Source organism: Spea bombifrons, chromosome 3 (genome assembly GCF_027358695.1).
Source record: "Spea bombifrons isolate aSpeBom1 chromosome 3, aSpeBom1.2.pri, whole genome shotgun sequence".
Lineage (NCBI taxonomy): Eukaryota > Metazoa > Chordata > Amphibia > Anura > Pelobatidae > Spea > Spea bombifrons.
The window spans coordinates 23,118,565-23,135,117 of NC_071089.1; the positions used below are offsets into that span (position 1 = coordinate 23,118,565).

A 16,553-nucleotide genomic window follows, 5' to 3' on the forward strand; every position below is an offset into this window, starting at 1 on the left:
ATGCATAAAGCTATCCTGAATCTAAGACAAGACCACGTACTGACGTCAAGAAAAATGGGCAGACTAAATTGGCCTAATAGTTCTTATCTGCCGTCAGATTCAATGATTCTATTGTCACGTTGGCATCACAACAGAAAAGCAGGAAAGCTCTTTAAATCCCAGGAGAGGCAGCAGAAGCACTGTCTTGCAAAAAAGACCCATTGTAAGGCACCAGGTGGCAACGGAGAGGTAGGACTCCTCCGAATGCTCTGGCAGCGATGCAGGGGATCCCACATTGTCTCCTCAGCCATCTACAGCAGCCCAAGGGCTGAGATCTGAAGTGTGATCTAGTAAGTACGTCTAGAAGGGCTTGAGGTATTGCCAGTTCTGTGTATGGGTTGCAGGGTTGGTGGTGATTTGGGGATGACAGGCAGCTGATTAAGTGGGAATTTTTAGGATGCTACTAGACAGGGACACTGTGGGGGTATCCCTTCATCCTTTGTGAATGTTCTTCAGGTCCGCCCCATTGAGCTCACTTTTACCATGAAACAGGACATTACACAATGCTGCACTATTTAAGTGATAAAGACCTCATCGTGAGGTCGAAACGTTGTTGTCTGTTTCCTACAATAAATCTGTCTGATGGAACCCCTGCGTGCCTGGAGCCTTCTTCTATTTTTGCACTATTTAATGATGTCACCTTGGTAGTTCCTCATCTGGTTTGTCATTGACTGGATAACTCTAAGGTCCCCGAGTTCAGAAGGAAGGAATTGAGCATGCCAGTATCTCGATTAGTAAAGAGGATTGGTGATCTAGTCATTAGGTACAAGAAACTTGATGGGGCAGTTTAGACTTGATGCAGGTTTAAAGTGTACATTTATGTTCAATAGGCCGGGTTATATTTAATTTGATTATCCAATTTGGTATTGAGAGAGCTCTGGGGGTACATCTATGTCCCTAGACTGGCATTTACTACAGTGGCACAAGTTATTCCTTTTTGGACAGCACTGGGTTGGATTCTGATTCCTGGAGATGTGTCATGGAAGTTTGGAGATAGGGTTTCTGTTTGTGGCTGAAGGTACCTTGGGGTACTGGTACTCTGCATTATTTAGAAGGTATCTGTCGGCAGATCCATTTTTTTTAGTTGTAGTCAATGTCCTTAGCTCAAATTCTTGTCCCATGTCTCTACTGGGGAGGATATTTGATCACTTTTAAGTAACTGTAAGTCTGGCAGAAATTAATAAGATGCATTGTATAGTGTTAACAGACAACAAAGTATGTGTAAAATAAATAAAATACATTATATTCTGCACTATGTAACTGAGACTCAATACAAAAGGTATAGTTATGCATTTAACTCCTTAATGACAAAGCACGTACATGGATGGGCTCAAAATGCATTGTTTTCAATGGGTTTTGGGACTGCCCATTGTCCTTAAGGGGTTAAAATGTGTCAAATGCATTTCATTGCTGGTTCATTGCTAGTGAGTTTCCAAACATTGGTATGGAGTTCACTTGGCGTATATAAAGCATTCTTTTTGGGCAAGTGAGTGGTTGTTAAAATAAGTAACTAATATTTATTCTGTTATGAAATTCAGTCAATAAGTCAACTATTTACCTTTTTTTTTTTACTTCATTGTCAAATTACACTACATTTCCAAACACAACTAAACGCACAGTAATGTTCAACTGTGAAACATATAAATGGAAACTTGCATGAAATGTCAAGATATATATTTAGAAAAACGTAATTTGTCATAATTGTTGCCCGACTTTGTAAAAGGAAACCTGAATTGATCATTGACAAAAAGTGCATAGTTTTATCAGTATCAGCTACCATTTCAGCAGGTGCTAAACTTCTCTCAGGTACTTAGCACTTGCCTACTGTGTGCTTTTCACTAATATCCAAGGTCTCATCTTAACAAAGATAAAGAAACTTAGCCTATTCACATCTGCTGCTGTAATAAATCCAGATGAGACATTTCAGTTAGAACACTTCACATATAAATATACCTTATGTAGCCCACGAAACAATTAAATTTAAATTCACCAAGTATTTATAAAAACAAAAATTAGCACTTTTTTTCGTTAGGTTAGCTTGAAAATTGTACATGGTATCCATGGGTCTCATCTTTTGATTTGCTAATATTGGGAGTTTTTAAGTGTATAACGTTGATATTTTTATTTACAATGAAAAAAGAAAATTACTTTGTATGCTGCTGGAAAATGCATTAAGAGCACCAGACAATAGTGTTCATTCCAGTCATGTGTTTAAAATGAGCCTACCATTTACATAGGAGCAGTTGGATTTTCATATAATATCTATAGCAAAGGATGTTTTAAAATATTTTTGTAAATGGGCACACACTTTTTTGGTACCACAATGTAAATATCAAACTGCCACAAGTAAAGTTTTTTAAAAAAACATCAAAATTATAAAATTCAATGAAAAACCAAGTTACCAATAACAGTGAGTTATGTATAACAAGGTAATTGTGGTGATAAGTTGGAAAAATAGTCTTAATGCCATAGCAACAAAAATATCTCCCTCTTTCTTTCTCTCTTATTCTCACAGCCTTTCTTTTTTCTCTCTCTTTCTTTTTCTCAAGGTTTTTCTTTTCTTTATTTCCTTCTCCCCCTCCCTCCAGTTATGTATTCAGGCCCAAGTGTGGCACACCTCTGCCGCTTGACCATAGGGCTCATCGCCCTAAACCACTTTTGCATATTACACTACTACTGTGTGTAGTCTGATTCAGTTTTACATGACTATAAAACAAGTGCAGTAGGAATGTTCTGCTTTGCTAGAGAATATAATTTCCGTCAAATCAACACATAACATGAGAAACTAGATACACGTCACATTATCAACAGCAGAATTACAGGTGTTTTCTTTTTGTTTTAGAACATCTTATTTTTTAATATGTTTTAATCAAATTACATAAAACCAAGAACCCAACTACAAATTCTTCTTGATTCTCAGCTTACCGGGTATTACGTGTTCTCCGTGTGCGTGTGAAACACCAAATTTAATTTTTATATCACTGTATGATTTACATATCAGTCTCCTTACTCACAATTTAATATTAATTGCAAATGCTACTAAATTGGCATAATTTAATCGTATTTTTATTTTTTGTATTTTTTCATCCATATTGTCCCTGCTGCCATTTTAGAGTTAAATTAAACTATTTGTATTACTGGGTTACATTTCTATACAGACACTGCCATACTGTACGGTATATGAAATGTATTGCTAGGAGTCATAAATATTTTAAAAGGTCAAAGCTGAAAATGTGGCAGCTTGTCTAAGGGCTATACAATCAAATTCAAAGATGAATGGTTAATTACCCAGCTACAGCAGTGCAAATGAGATCAATAACAGGACATTGATAAAGAGGTGGCCTCTCAGGGTAATGGGTGGGACTTAACAAGATTGTTAATAACCTGCTTTCAATATTTACTATTAGTTTGTCACTTTTTCCAGCTCCGGGAAAGATGCAAATTAAAAGCCACAGTCACTTGTAAGAGTTAAGAAACCAAGACTATATGGTGATGCGGCCCAGGAATGCAAAAGAAGAACCAAGGTAAGAATTATTATACATACAAACAAAATAATAACTTGTATTATTCCAAGTGACAAACTAAAACTGATTTTCTAAGTATACCTTTCAATATGGTTTTAAATATGGTTTTTAATAGTTAATAACATATGTAGTCTTTTATATATATATATATATATATATATATATATGTATATATATATATATATATAAAACCATATAAATAACTATATAAAAGGTATGTAACTGAAATTAGTATTATGGTAAATTCTCCATATTTCACATTTCAGCTACTAACCATAACATCAGCGTAATTTAATTTAATAAAACTAAATGAGTCCTTCCAACTCTCAAAAGCAAATATTCTTCCTCTGATGGTTCTTTGCTGATTGTATATATGTTTTCTATAGAATTCTTGTTATCCTCTCTTTGTCTGCGTCTGTTATGTTTTATTATACCATTTTTTACAATAATAACATTGCATCCTGTATGCAGAATTCTCTATGAAAAGCAAACAAATTATTCTATGTTCAAGTGACCAGATGGTTCCTTTAACTAATGGATTCCAATTAAAGAGATAGAGTCATGTGAATGTTTGTGAGCATTCTGTTCTTATTAAGCCTATATATACCGTATATAAGCCTAATATATAGACTGCCATGCAGTATAATATTATTAGGAATACCAATATGGGGACCTTGTCCTAAACTTGAATAAGATAAATCTTTAGTTATTCTACAAATGCCATCATTTGTCATAACTATTGGCTGTTTGGCTATTCAGTGCACATACTACTTTAGGTATGTGGAGAAATGTATTCCAAGACAGCGGTATTTGAATGCAGCCTTTTATGCAGTTTGACACTTTGATGAAACAGCACTATGAGTAAAAAGGAGTATTACAAATATTTATCACAGAAAACCACTCACATACCAAGCCCTTTTCAAATATAGTCAAGTGGATATTCATTTTAGAACTATAAACCAAATCTATATGTTTAATGTGGTGCAAGCAATACACTGTTACAAACACATTTCTAAAAAATGGTAAAGGGAAAATAATAATATATTATTATTTTTATTATTATTATTATTATCATTATTATTATTATTATTATGTATCACATGCAGATCAACTAAAACATGTTTTATAAATAAGCATATGATCTAACTCAATACTCAGAAGACCATTAATCATGAAATCATTAATCATTCATCTTTTCACTAAACTTTTCTTGAGAAGCAGATTTGAGGGCAATGCATGTTTTGAAAAGTCACATGTTTGGGTTGAGAGTGGGCAAAAACTATAACTGATGTTTTACTGAAATGCTTCTAGTCAGAGAGCTAGAGATATTGACAATGTGTTTTCAATAACTGTGCTTAATATAGACTTTTTCTATTTGCATTGGAATTAAAGAGTAATTTAAATACTCTCTAGCCCCATTAGAATTAACTATATATATATATATATATATATATATATATATATACACACATATATATCTGTAGTAGACCATAATACAATTAAAGAATGGAGACAGTGAGAACATACTGAAACATTTGAAAGGTCAGCCATTTAATTTTATCATAATAGTGTTTGCAGGTACTTAAGCTTTAAGTCAGTTAGAAAAGGTTCTGAATTTCAGTGTAAGAAAACAACTAATGCCGAAATGATGGGCTAATGTATATTGACTGTAATATATTACCTATTATGATAGGTAATAAATGGCCGCAAAATGACTCACACACATATTAGAGAAGTACCAGGAGCTCTCCTGCTCATTATCGCAGGCAGGAAGTAGGTTTGTGTCTGGGTTAAGAAGGTGGTGCTAGCCATGAGGAGGGTAATTCTAGCCACAAAAAGAGCTGGAAGGGTTGCAGGATCTAAGAGAGGAATGGCCAGGACCAAGTGCTGTTCATCTGTCTATAAATTAAACATACTTACCTTGAGGCTTCGTAATTATTCTGCTTTTCAGAAGCTCTGGATAAAACCCAGAAACGTCCCAAGTATGCTCATGCAGGTTAATCGTGGGTTTATTGTTAGTGAGATTGGCTTTGCATGACCTGTTTCTTCTGCATTTTATTTACAAGGGTAACAGCTTAATCTTCACCAAACCATCCTAATTCTTACACCTATGCGCAATTTAGTAATGTTTTTGTTAGTAAACTTTTTACTAAGCTAATAAGATATAATATAACAACATTTGCCGTTTTCTGTTTTGATATATGTGAGAACTTGCCACATGACACGTTTTAAATATTGGGGCAATGCTGGACACAGTGCTGATATGCAGAGGAAAGAAGGCTTAGGAGGAAGCTGCAGTCCCACTGCTTACAGCTTTCTTCCTTACACTTGTGGTCTCTACATTTAATAAAATAATAGCCCAACAACTAGTTATTTTTAGTGCTGGTTTCTAATGTAGTGTTAACTCAAAAATGGCAATACCTGTTGCTGTCAGTAATTTCGAGGGATTTCTCCATGCAGCTTTTAGAAGAGTGACATAAAGTGCTAATTTTTACCAATTTAACTCAAATTTGGCAGCTTTGTCCTTTGAGAGAACTTGGGGATGTTCCTCTTTCTTTGCAGACCATGTAGAACAGACCCGAGTCTATGAAATGCTGAATGATGGTGTAAAACCAAGAGAACTGTTACTGGTTTTGTTGCATCTTGGGAATGTGTATCATGTGTGTAAGGTAATGATTTAATGATTTCAAATGATTTCATTAAAAGCAAGTATTGCTAACAATATTTATGAAAAGATTTATTTAAAATATATTGTACACAAAAAAAATAAAGAGCTCCACATGATATCCAATGTCCATAATGCTATAACCATAATCTAACCTATAACTTGGTTTAACTTCTTTAAAAAAGAAAATGGACTGACAAGATTCAATGTGTCATTAAAATAGAGGCTACTTCTGTGAATGTGAACATCTGCACAATTAGAGCAAATGCCACACTGCTTGTCCTATTCCATTACGCAGCAAATTAAACTCCCATGGGACCTTGGAGACATTAGCTGCAACCAACCCATAATGTTAATAGGTATAAAAAAATAATGCTATCTAAAGACTCTCTGTGTGCCTAAACTTGCATGGAAAAGCCCACCACTAAAGTAGACAGATACGGATAATATTTTTATTTAAATTAAAAAATATCTGCTTCATTACAAATGGGAAGAAAATGGACTTGTTGTTCTGGATACCCCCCCCCTTACTGACTAGGTGGCTTAGGACCAATATATAGTATTTTTTAATTATTTATTAAACCTCTTTGAGAGTAGAGGGGCTCTCAAGTGGTCATTTGCTGATTTTTATGCATGTGCAGTAGGTAAATTGTGAGAGAATTGCTTTCGCCCATGTCTACGAACCATATACCCTACAACACAGCATCAGCCATGCATAAGTCATATAAGTTGTCTCCTGACGTAAGTTATCAGAAATAATGAGCCTGAAGTTCATTTCCTCCTTTGTTTTAGACATTTGCATTTGCTACTTATACAAACTATTCTACTGTGATCCCAAGAGTTTCATTAACCTCACTTCTTTTACCATGCCCTCATTTAATAGCTGTGCCCTTACATATTCTGCATGAACTCTGCTTAATAAGTATTGCCTGCTTGCTGTACCATTTTTAGATGTTATTAGCTAAATTGGCAAATAAACAACAGGCTGCACAATAGTAGCACTTTATTTTATCATCAGGTTGTTCAAATTACACAGTAAAATGTTTATGCCTTTCTTACCTGCATATATTATAATTATGCAAATTTCTAATCAAATACCATTTGCTTGTTTTAATTATAACAAATGTTCAACTTCATTGATTCTTAACAGGAGTTTAATTGCCTAAAGCAATAATGTAACACAATTCTTCTGTAATAAGATGCACTGTAAAGTTATGATGTTTTGCTTCTTTTTGGTTAAGGATATTTATGATCTATTAATATATGAATCAATTATGGATCATTGTCCCTTAATAATGGTTCATTAATGTGGTCAGATGAGACTGCATCTCATAGTATAATTAGTAAATACCACCTAAGAAATCCTAATATGTCTATGTGTCTGTGGAAGGAATAACATCAACCTATGGATTTTTTTGTAATCTCTTCCCATTCTTGCTTCCCTCAAAATTAGTTTTCCATTTCAACACCTTCCTATACGCATAGCACCCCCTTCCATCATATCTGTTAAGATCTTGCTAACCATTTAAGAAATAAAATAACATAAGGAATTTATCTTCCTCATTCAAATCAGCAGAGGAGGACAATCTAGACCGGTGGTTCCGACACTGTCCAAGTTTTATGAATGTCTTTATTGGAATAGAATGTGGTAATTACAGAATGCTTGTTAGTTTCCCTTAAGGACTGGGTTGGCAATGGATAGAGGGGTGCCAGAAATCTTAAAATGGGGGCATCATGGAGGCAAAAGAGAAATGTGGTTGAGAAGGAAATTGGGTAATGAGTTAAGATAGATGACAGAGTAGCCCAAGAAATGTGATTTATATTAAGCCTCAGGTTGGCAATTAACCCAAAGCTAACACTTCAACACCCAACATCACTATCATTATGGACCACAAAATGCTAACTGACCTGGCAATGGCCTTCACTGACAATATCTCACAAATACTTTGATGACATCGTTCCCAATAATTTGGGATGTCTAGTGACTGCATGACTTTACATAGTCATGATATAATTTACTTGAACTAAGAACGGTGTGACCTGCAAATAGAAAATGTGCAGTTTTATTAATGGTTAAAACGTGTAATATCCTATTTGCCATATCAGTGCATATCAACCACTTTTTTCAATGACATTTTAGGCCACTAAGCTTACTCTTCTTAGATATGTTAGGCGAGTCTTGATAAGTCAGGTTGTCTTGAAAGCAGTTTGTTAAAGATGTTCTTAATTCCAAAATTGTTTTTTTTTTGCTTCTTGGAAATAAAGGGGTTATTTATAACTAGTGTGCAAGGTTTCAAGTAAGAAAATGAGTCTGCTTTTTTCTTATGTGTCAGTACTAATAAATATTGCATAATATGTATTAATAGTCTCACAAATATCCTACCCTGGAAAAAGCATTGTATAATTTGTGTTGGTACGCTAAACAGGGAAAACTGGAATCATGGCTTAAAAACATTTGGTAAACATAGCAAAAGATGCTCCAACCTTTTATAGCATGATAAAACAATGACCATGAAGAGGTTAAAAGTGTCTTATACATTTGTTTAGTTTTTTTAGCTCCATTTGTGTAAAATGGCCTCTTGTTATATGTAATGTTTTCGCACAAATATGAAACTGCTGCATTCAAAACGCTTATTGTGTGGTTTGTTCTGCACACAGTGACACTGTGCATAGATTTACTTTATCAAAAATAATAATCGGTTTAATGATGGAGCCCTCTGATCAACTAATAAAACAGGGAGCTGTTTCTTTGAGAGTCTTTTTTGCAGCTTGTAGTAAAGGTGTGGATGCTAAAAGTCTAAAGCACTGACAGATGGTACTCAGCGTTTGACTCCTGCTGTGCCCAGCAGGGCCCCAGCTTAGAAGGTTAGGACTGTCAAAAAGACTCTGTCTTCCAATTGAATAGCAAAGTATAGCCTGGCAGTTTAATTCAGATACAAAACTTGAAAGATTGTGTTTTCATTTCCAGATATGGTTTGTTGGCTCCACACTTCATCATCATCCAAGTATTTGGGACCAGAAAAATTGGGAGCTGCATGCTCAAAAGAAGCGGAAAAAAGACAAACGGTAATATTTTTTATTTCCATAGTGTTTATATTTTATATTTCCTTATTTAGCTCAATATAAGCAATGATTTTATTTCAGTTCTCAACTCATAATATAAAAATAATACTACGTGGCAGCTCTACATATTAAATTTCTTAATAATTTGTTGAAATGTATTTTAGATTATATACATTTTTTTCAGTTACTTAAACAATGTTTCTTTTGTCCTGTTTGACATTTTTTACAATATAACATAAGTTAATCAACAAGTTGCAATATCTGCAGCCAATAGTACTGTAGTACTTGGTGAAGCAAATAGTTAACCACCATTCAAAACACTAATGCTAATCTAACCTTTATAAAAACATTTAATCGTGGATGTGCACTAAAATTTGGCAGTGTTTGTATGATTTTGTTGGCATATTTTTTTTTTATTATTATTTTTTAATCATAAGCCTTTTGCAATGAATAAAATTACATAGTATTGCTATTTATTGAATTCCAAACCTATAGTAAGTGGCTAATAGTATATGGTTTTACTTAAATAAATAAAATATCTGGACATAATATTGGTGTAGGTAGTGTTAAAGAATAGCAGAGATTATAATATATTACTGTTGATGGTGATTAATAGTTTGCTCTTTAATCCTTCCCAACTCTCTTGTGAATTGTAGCTATATTCCTCAATATATATATATATATATATATATATATATATATATATATATATATATATATATATATATATACGTATTATAGGTATATATGTTAAATTAAATAAACTTAAATCTCACAGCTAGTTTGGTGGAACAATATGTTTTCATGCAATTGTATTCTAAGCTTCAGTCATTTCAAGAATACACACTTTTTGTCACTGTGTCTACTCTGCTTTTTGTAGTCACTGCCCCGTGTTATAATCTAAGGCATTAGTGATAATGAGAGCCTCGTGGACGATTAATGAATATACATTATGCCCTTTTAAAACCAAAAAGGTTGTATTAGACAATAAACTTTAGAAACTATCTGCTATAATCACAGAGCCCAACTACCTGTTACAGATCATGTATTTTACAGTTTGGTTATTGATGTTCCATTAAATGCACTGTAAAGTTGCCATGTTTTGCTTAATGTTGGTTAAGGATATTAATATATTAATATATAAAATATATAATGTTTTGTTAATGTGGTTAGATGAAATGAACAAACTAACTGCATCTTATGATGTAAGAAACCCTTTCACTCAGTAAACAGAGATTTTTTCTTTTTTTGAGTGGGTTGAGGTCACTCCAGCTCAGAGGGTAGGCAGGCACCAACATTGGTCATGGTGGACATCCACTTGGGTCTGCGGTGGACAAATGAATGATGTCCTTTGGACCTTCACAAACATTGCCAGGGACACTGTCCTTGTACAGTTCCCTGATCTGGCTTTTTAATATAACTGCATAGTTATTTGTTTTTTTTAATAAAACAATCTTACTTATTCAACCATGTAATTGTTGCTGGGAATCTGACTAGAATATGACTCCACTCAAGTGGCCATGACCATAGAAACAGAGAACTCCCCCATAAAAGCCATTAGTAAAATTCAAAATGTTGCACTTGGTTAAATATATTTAAATATATATCTGTATTTAAATATGTAAAGTTATCCATCGTTTCTACCAAGATACCTGAAGTTTCTAGAAAGTACTTTTGTCACTTGGAAGTGATGTTTTACCTTGCAAACGTATACCCTTTAATACATATATTTTTTTTTTATCATAAATGTATTAACATCTCTAAAGTTGCTCTCATTATTGCATTGTAATTCTAGGTGAACTTACTACAAATGTTATATAATAGTTCATTAGCATGTAAAGCCTTTTTCTTGTTTTACCTCCATTTATTGAAACTATTCTATGATGAATTTATTAGTTTCTTTAGTTTTTAGGAGTTTTAAAGAAAATAAACCCAGCTCTGATATCTTAGTGATGTTATAGTATAGTATTTTCTCCGTTATACTTTGATTCCACTGATTGAGACCTCATTGTTCAAAGAGGACCCTAAATACCTGTTTCATTTGCCAAAATGGAAGAATATTATCTGTATCAGAACTGTCAGAAGATGGAGCTATTAATTCAACAAATGAGAACTATACCGTTTTATTTTAAACAATGTGTGACAGCAGAGAAACTGATGGGAAAATTAGGAAAAACTGTGGAGAATGACTTCCATCTCCCTCCTGCCTCAAGTAGTTTGTTCCATAAGCACTTCAAGTGGTATAGTTAAGGTGGGACTATCCTAATACTGATCTGGGCAGCACTCTAACCACCCCAAAACTCACCTCTGCACCTCCTTCTTCTATGTTCTGCTCTCAAAAAATGTTTGGTGTGGATATTGCATGCTATGGAGACTGTCTGCTAGGCAGGGGAGTTATAAACACGATCTGCTGTTTAGCTACTAGACTGTCTTTGTCGCAGGCAATTGGCTTATACAGAGTTATCCCTTTAACCACTGCCTTTCCATGCACTGGCTAACCGTAGGTATTACGGTGTGGTTAGAGGTAGAGAAAGTGATGGGAAATTTAGGCAAAACTGAAGGGAATGATTTCCATCTAAGCCAAAATTCTAGACTATACTAAGTTACCTTGTCACTATTATTAGATTGTAGTTGAATGGTCGAGGGTAGTTTTAATAAATTAACTCACGCTGGGAGCTGTGACAGTTACCATTTAAAACATTTAACCCAAACTAAAATAGTAATAACTGATGTGCTCAGTAAGTAAGTAATCCGTTGCTTTATATTAAATTACTTTATTGCGTAAGCAATATTTGTGGATAAAATTCATGGGACATGTTTTCATGGGGTGTAAGAACAGATATAATAATAATAATAATTCAGCCATTAACCACTTTTTTAACCATTAACCATCTCTCTCACTCTTATGATACTAAACACATTAGAACACTCTATAGGATTTAAGAAGTAAAATGTTAATTTGTAATAAACGCTAATGCAATGTTGCCATGGAAACATACAAACACAGAATTTGACGCCAGATAAGAACCATTTGGCCCATCGAGTCAGCCCATTTTCCAGATGTAAAGAATCAAACCCTGACCAGCCCTTGGTCTTGTTTTAGATTCAGGATAGCTTTATGTCTAATGCTTGTTTAAATTCCCTCATTGTATAAGCCTCAAATACTTCTGATAGGAGGCTGTTTAATTTATCTACCACCTCCTCAGCGAAATAATACTTCCTTATATTAGTTCTAAGCCTCCGACCTGCCAGTAAAACCAGAGATTTATTAATGCACAGACCAAAAAAAACTCTACATTTTAACTTACTTGATTCCAATAACAGAGCTGTTGAACTGTATGCAAACTAACTTGTCAGGTATGTAAACTAGTCTTAATATAAAAAATAAAACTTCTCTATGCATTTACAGGCTGATTTTAAAGCCGTAAATAGAGCAATAACAAAACTCCCGTCATTTTGCTTTTAAAGGGGAACAATCTAGAGATGACATACAACAGATGTGTTTGCTCATGGAGACAATTGCAAAGTCAAAAAAAAACAAAGCAGCTGGCCAAAAGTATACTATCCTGGCCCCGAGAAACACCTCTAGGACACCTTTAAATTATTGTACTTATTATCGTCATAAAATGTTGGATTTTGCTTAGATACATGTGCATAAAAGACCATTGTTCTCTAGGAGTGTTGATTTCCCCTTTAAGGAGTTTCAAGCTCTGTTTTGTTTTACCACACGTTGTTTTTCAGAATATAATCAAATATGTTTTTTGACCACTCAGAAAGTTACAAAAGTTTATCTCCCTTTCATTTTTTTTCTCTTTCTCATGTGTTTGTTGACCCAGAGTAGAGTTACAAACAGTGTACGCCCTTGATGACTAACGCTCAGTATTTCACTTGCACAAAGGAAGCTGGCAGGGGGTGGATCAAAATGTTACGTTCTGTACTTATTTTAATTGAAAAAGTGTGTTGGCTTGCTCGCAATGCTTTATATGCACAAATAATAGGGGTTAACCCTTTGTGTGCCGAATCTGCATACCACGGAAACTCACACTGTAGTAATTATGGGGTGAACAGTAGTCCGTGCTTATTTAAGAGCTGTTCTGGGTAAGAGTGCTAAGTTAGTAAAACTGTTCAGTTGGTTTGCACGCCCAGGTTTACAAGAATTAACCAGTAATTAGTTCATTTACAAGAGAACTAATTTTTAGAAAACTGATGAATATAGGATTCCAGTTTTAATATTTGAAAAGTGCAATTAGAAGGCCCATGCCATTGGTTGCTATGGTGATAACACCAGTATCACATTTTAAGCCTATGTTTCAGGTATTGAAAGCATTAGAATCGATTAAACTGTATAATAATGCTAATATTAGTCCCTGCCAATAATAAATTATTCTTTGATTTATGTATTAACCTGATTCTACTTCAAATATCAACAAATGCTGTATACATTAATTTTGATCTATATAAATCCTCAGGCAACATGCTTCTCCATATGAACCTAAGCTACACAATTTGAATGTGTCTTCGTTTTTAATATTGTATTATTCTCCCTTTGTATGTGAGATGAGTCAGCTCGGTCTTTTCAGGTGACTTTATGAAAAAGAATTTTGTCAAAATAAGTGTTAATAAGATATTTTCCTAAATTTGCTAAGACATGCACAAGTTAGTGTCTGCGAACCATCTCTTGAAATAGCATGCCTCACACCTGCAGACGCAGTGGGGTATTATTGTTGAAACAAAGACGCTGTTGGTTAACAGTTGCTAAGGCAACGGTAACCTGGCAATGGGTGGTCCTTCCCTTAGCTGTGCCTTTGTCAGAAGACACGTGCCAGCTGTTAGTTAACAGCCATTGTTGACCATCAGTTGGAGGCAAACGACAGTTGCCTTTATTATAAGTAAAAGTAGCATTTTCTACACTACAGGGATTAATTGCCAGTTTGAAATAAAAGTATTGATTACTTTTTTTGATAGTGTTAATAAAATGTAAATATATAATTTACACTTACATTGTCATGCAATAAATGTGTGTTTTTAACTTTGTAGACACAGCTCCTTCGGTTTTACATTCCAGATAAAACTAAAATGCCACAAAATATCTACTTATTATAGTAAGTTGTACAGGTAAAAATATTGGTATTGCTGATTTTCAACCATTGTTTCAAGTTTGCTAATTTGACATGTAAAAAGGGTACAAAAGTAGAACCCTGTTGCTATGTATCCTTTCTAAACATGGAAACTGCCTGCTAGGAAGAAGATAAATTCTATTTCCTAAAAGCTTATAATATATACACAAAAAAGTGAAAAAAAAACACATCAAGGATCTTTGCTGATGTTCAGGAGAGTTTCATCGCTTTTAAAAGCCACATACAGGGACTGAAACATCCAGTTTCTGTTATGATACCCACTAATAGTGATCAATCTCTCTTGAACCTTAGCAAAAATCCTTGATGTGCTCTTTTACTTTTTTGTATGTGGACCTTGGTTTGAAGATGAACCCAGGTATAAATCTAGTCTCCTGACACTTTGTGTGTGTATATGTATATATATATATATATATATATATATATATATATATATATATAAATACTGACTGATTTTGCTGACATTTTCTTACAATTGGATCACTTTTTTGGAAGTTAACTAGAATGTGCGGAAAAGTGACATTAATGGAAAAAAGCATCGAGGGACTGCCTATTTTTTAAGAATGTAGCAGCATAGAGTCGCTTGAAGCTTAATACTTTTATAACTAAATCCAGCACTAGAAATATTGGGGTCAATTCAATGTCCTGAATAAAGTATAATTTGCAACAACGGTCATAAAAAATGCAGTAAGCAGTTCAATGACCTGACTTAACGAAATGCAATGATCATACATTTAACGGTGGGCTTCTTTTATCCAGCTCGCTACTTTTTAAGTATGAAGGTCTAAATGTGGGACATGATACATCAGCGACATTCACAAATCTGCATCCAAGTCACATAAACTATGTAGTGTCAGCCTCTATGCTCAGCAAACTTGCTCTTATGGCAAACTTATTGAAGGACCTGCTATATAAATATACTGTGTATATATATATATATATATATATATATATATATATATATATATATATATATATATATATACAGATCCCATTTAGATCTATATAATTCTCCCCCAAAAAGCAGTTTATATATATATATACTGCTTTTTGGGGGAGAATTATATAGATCTAAATTGGATCTACACCATATTGATGATTTGGAGACAAAGTAAGAAGTTCCCTAGTTTCCATAATATTTTTTCTCCAAATTAAAGTTGTATTTTTTCTAACCAAAAAGAAGACTTCAAACAAAGTGCAGTTTGTGATTAACATCACTGACTGGAAAATCTCTGCAGGCAACTGTGAAGTTAGTAAGTGAATCTCACAGTCACTTGCAAGGATTCTTCAATCTGATATGTACAAATGACTACGTTTAATGGTAAGTTTAAGGATTGGTATATTTTATCAGTGGATGTCAACAAGATTTCTAAGATTATATGTATATTGTTAGTACACATGGGGGGTTAGTAATTGGTCATTATTCAATTAGGGACATGTAACATGGAATGCCGTGAGTTGTACTTCTTTAACATGGGTGGCACTAGGAGAAAAAAATGTATGGCCTCTTTTTGTAAAGATGATGTACCCAGTCCAAACTTTTGATAAGTTTCCACTTGTTAGGATGCACTCAGATAAATACAAAGACTAACAGACTCTGTCCAGACTACAGAACATGTAAAATGTAGCAAGAACGTGTGCAACACTGCAGTCGCCATTTATAGTATCGTCAAGGGCAGCGTTCATAATGGTGACCCTGTGGTAAGCATATCAATAGGTACATGTATGTAAACATTAAGAATTATTTGAAAAAGATTTTGATTCTGTGTACATGCAGATCCTATTAGCATTTTTATTCACCATTCTTGTTTCCATTGTCTCAGCCAGGATAGCATTAACACAACCAAAATGCAATTTAATGCTGAAAACAGACCCCAAGAAGCTAACACAACAAGGTAAGTAAATATGAATGATGCCGTTCATCATAGGATATGCTTAATTATCTCACAGCCTGGTTATGTTTTAATATTTGTAATCATCAAACAATTATGTCAAAATGTAACAGATAATTTATCAAATGCCTATCCTCCTCACTCCTAGAATTGGACTGAGTTGCAACAACTTCTATATTCTAAAGAATGTCAGCAATTCATGGGCTCACCATACAATTATTATACAAAAATTATA

At 34.0% G+C, this 16,553-nt stretch overlaps 1 long non-coding RNA gene across 1 annotated transcript in view; it reads left to right on the plus strand.

Annotated features, from left to right (window-relative positions):
- The window catches only part of LOC128483480 (uncharacterized), a 31,296-nt gene extending 15,021 nt beyond the window's left edge, over positions 1-16,275 (plus strand). Inside the window, exons 2-4 of the long non-coding RNA XR_008351074.1 lie at positions 3,464-3,563; positions 9,197-9,294; positions 16,250-16,275. This is a non-coding gene — a long non-coding RNA (uncharacterized LOC128483480). The remainder of the gene's footprint in view (positions 1-3,463; positions 3,564-9,196; positions 9,295-16,249) is intronic.
- Positions 16,276-16,553: the final 278 nt, after the last annotated feature.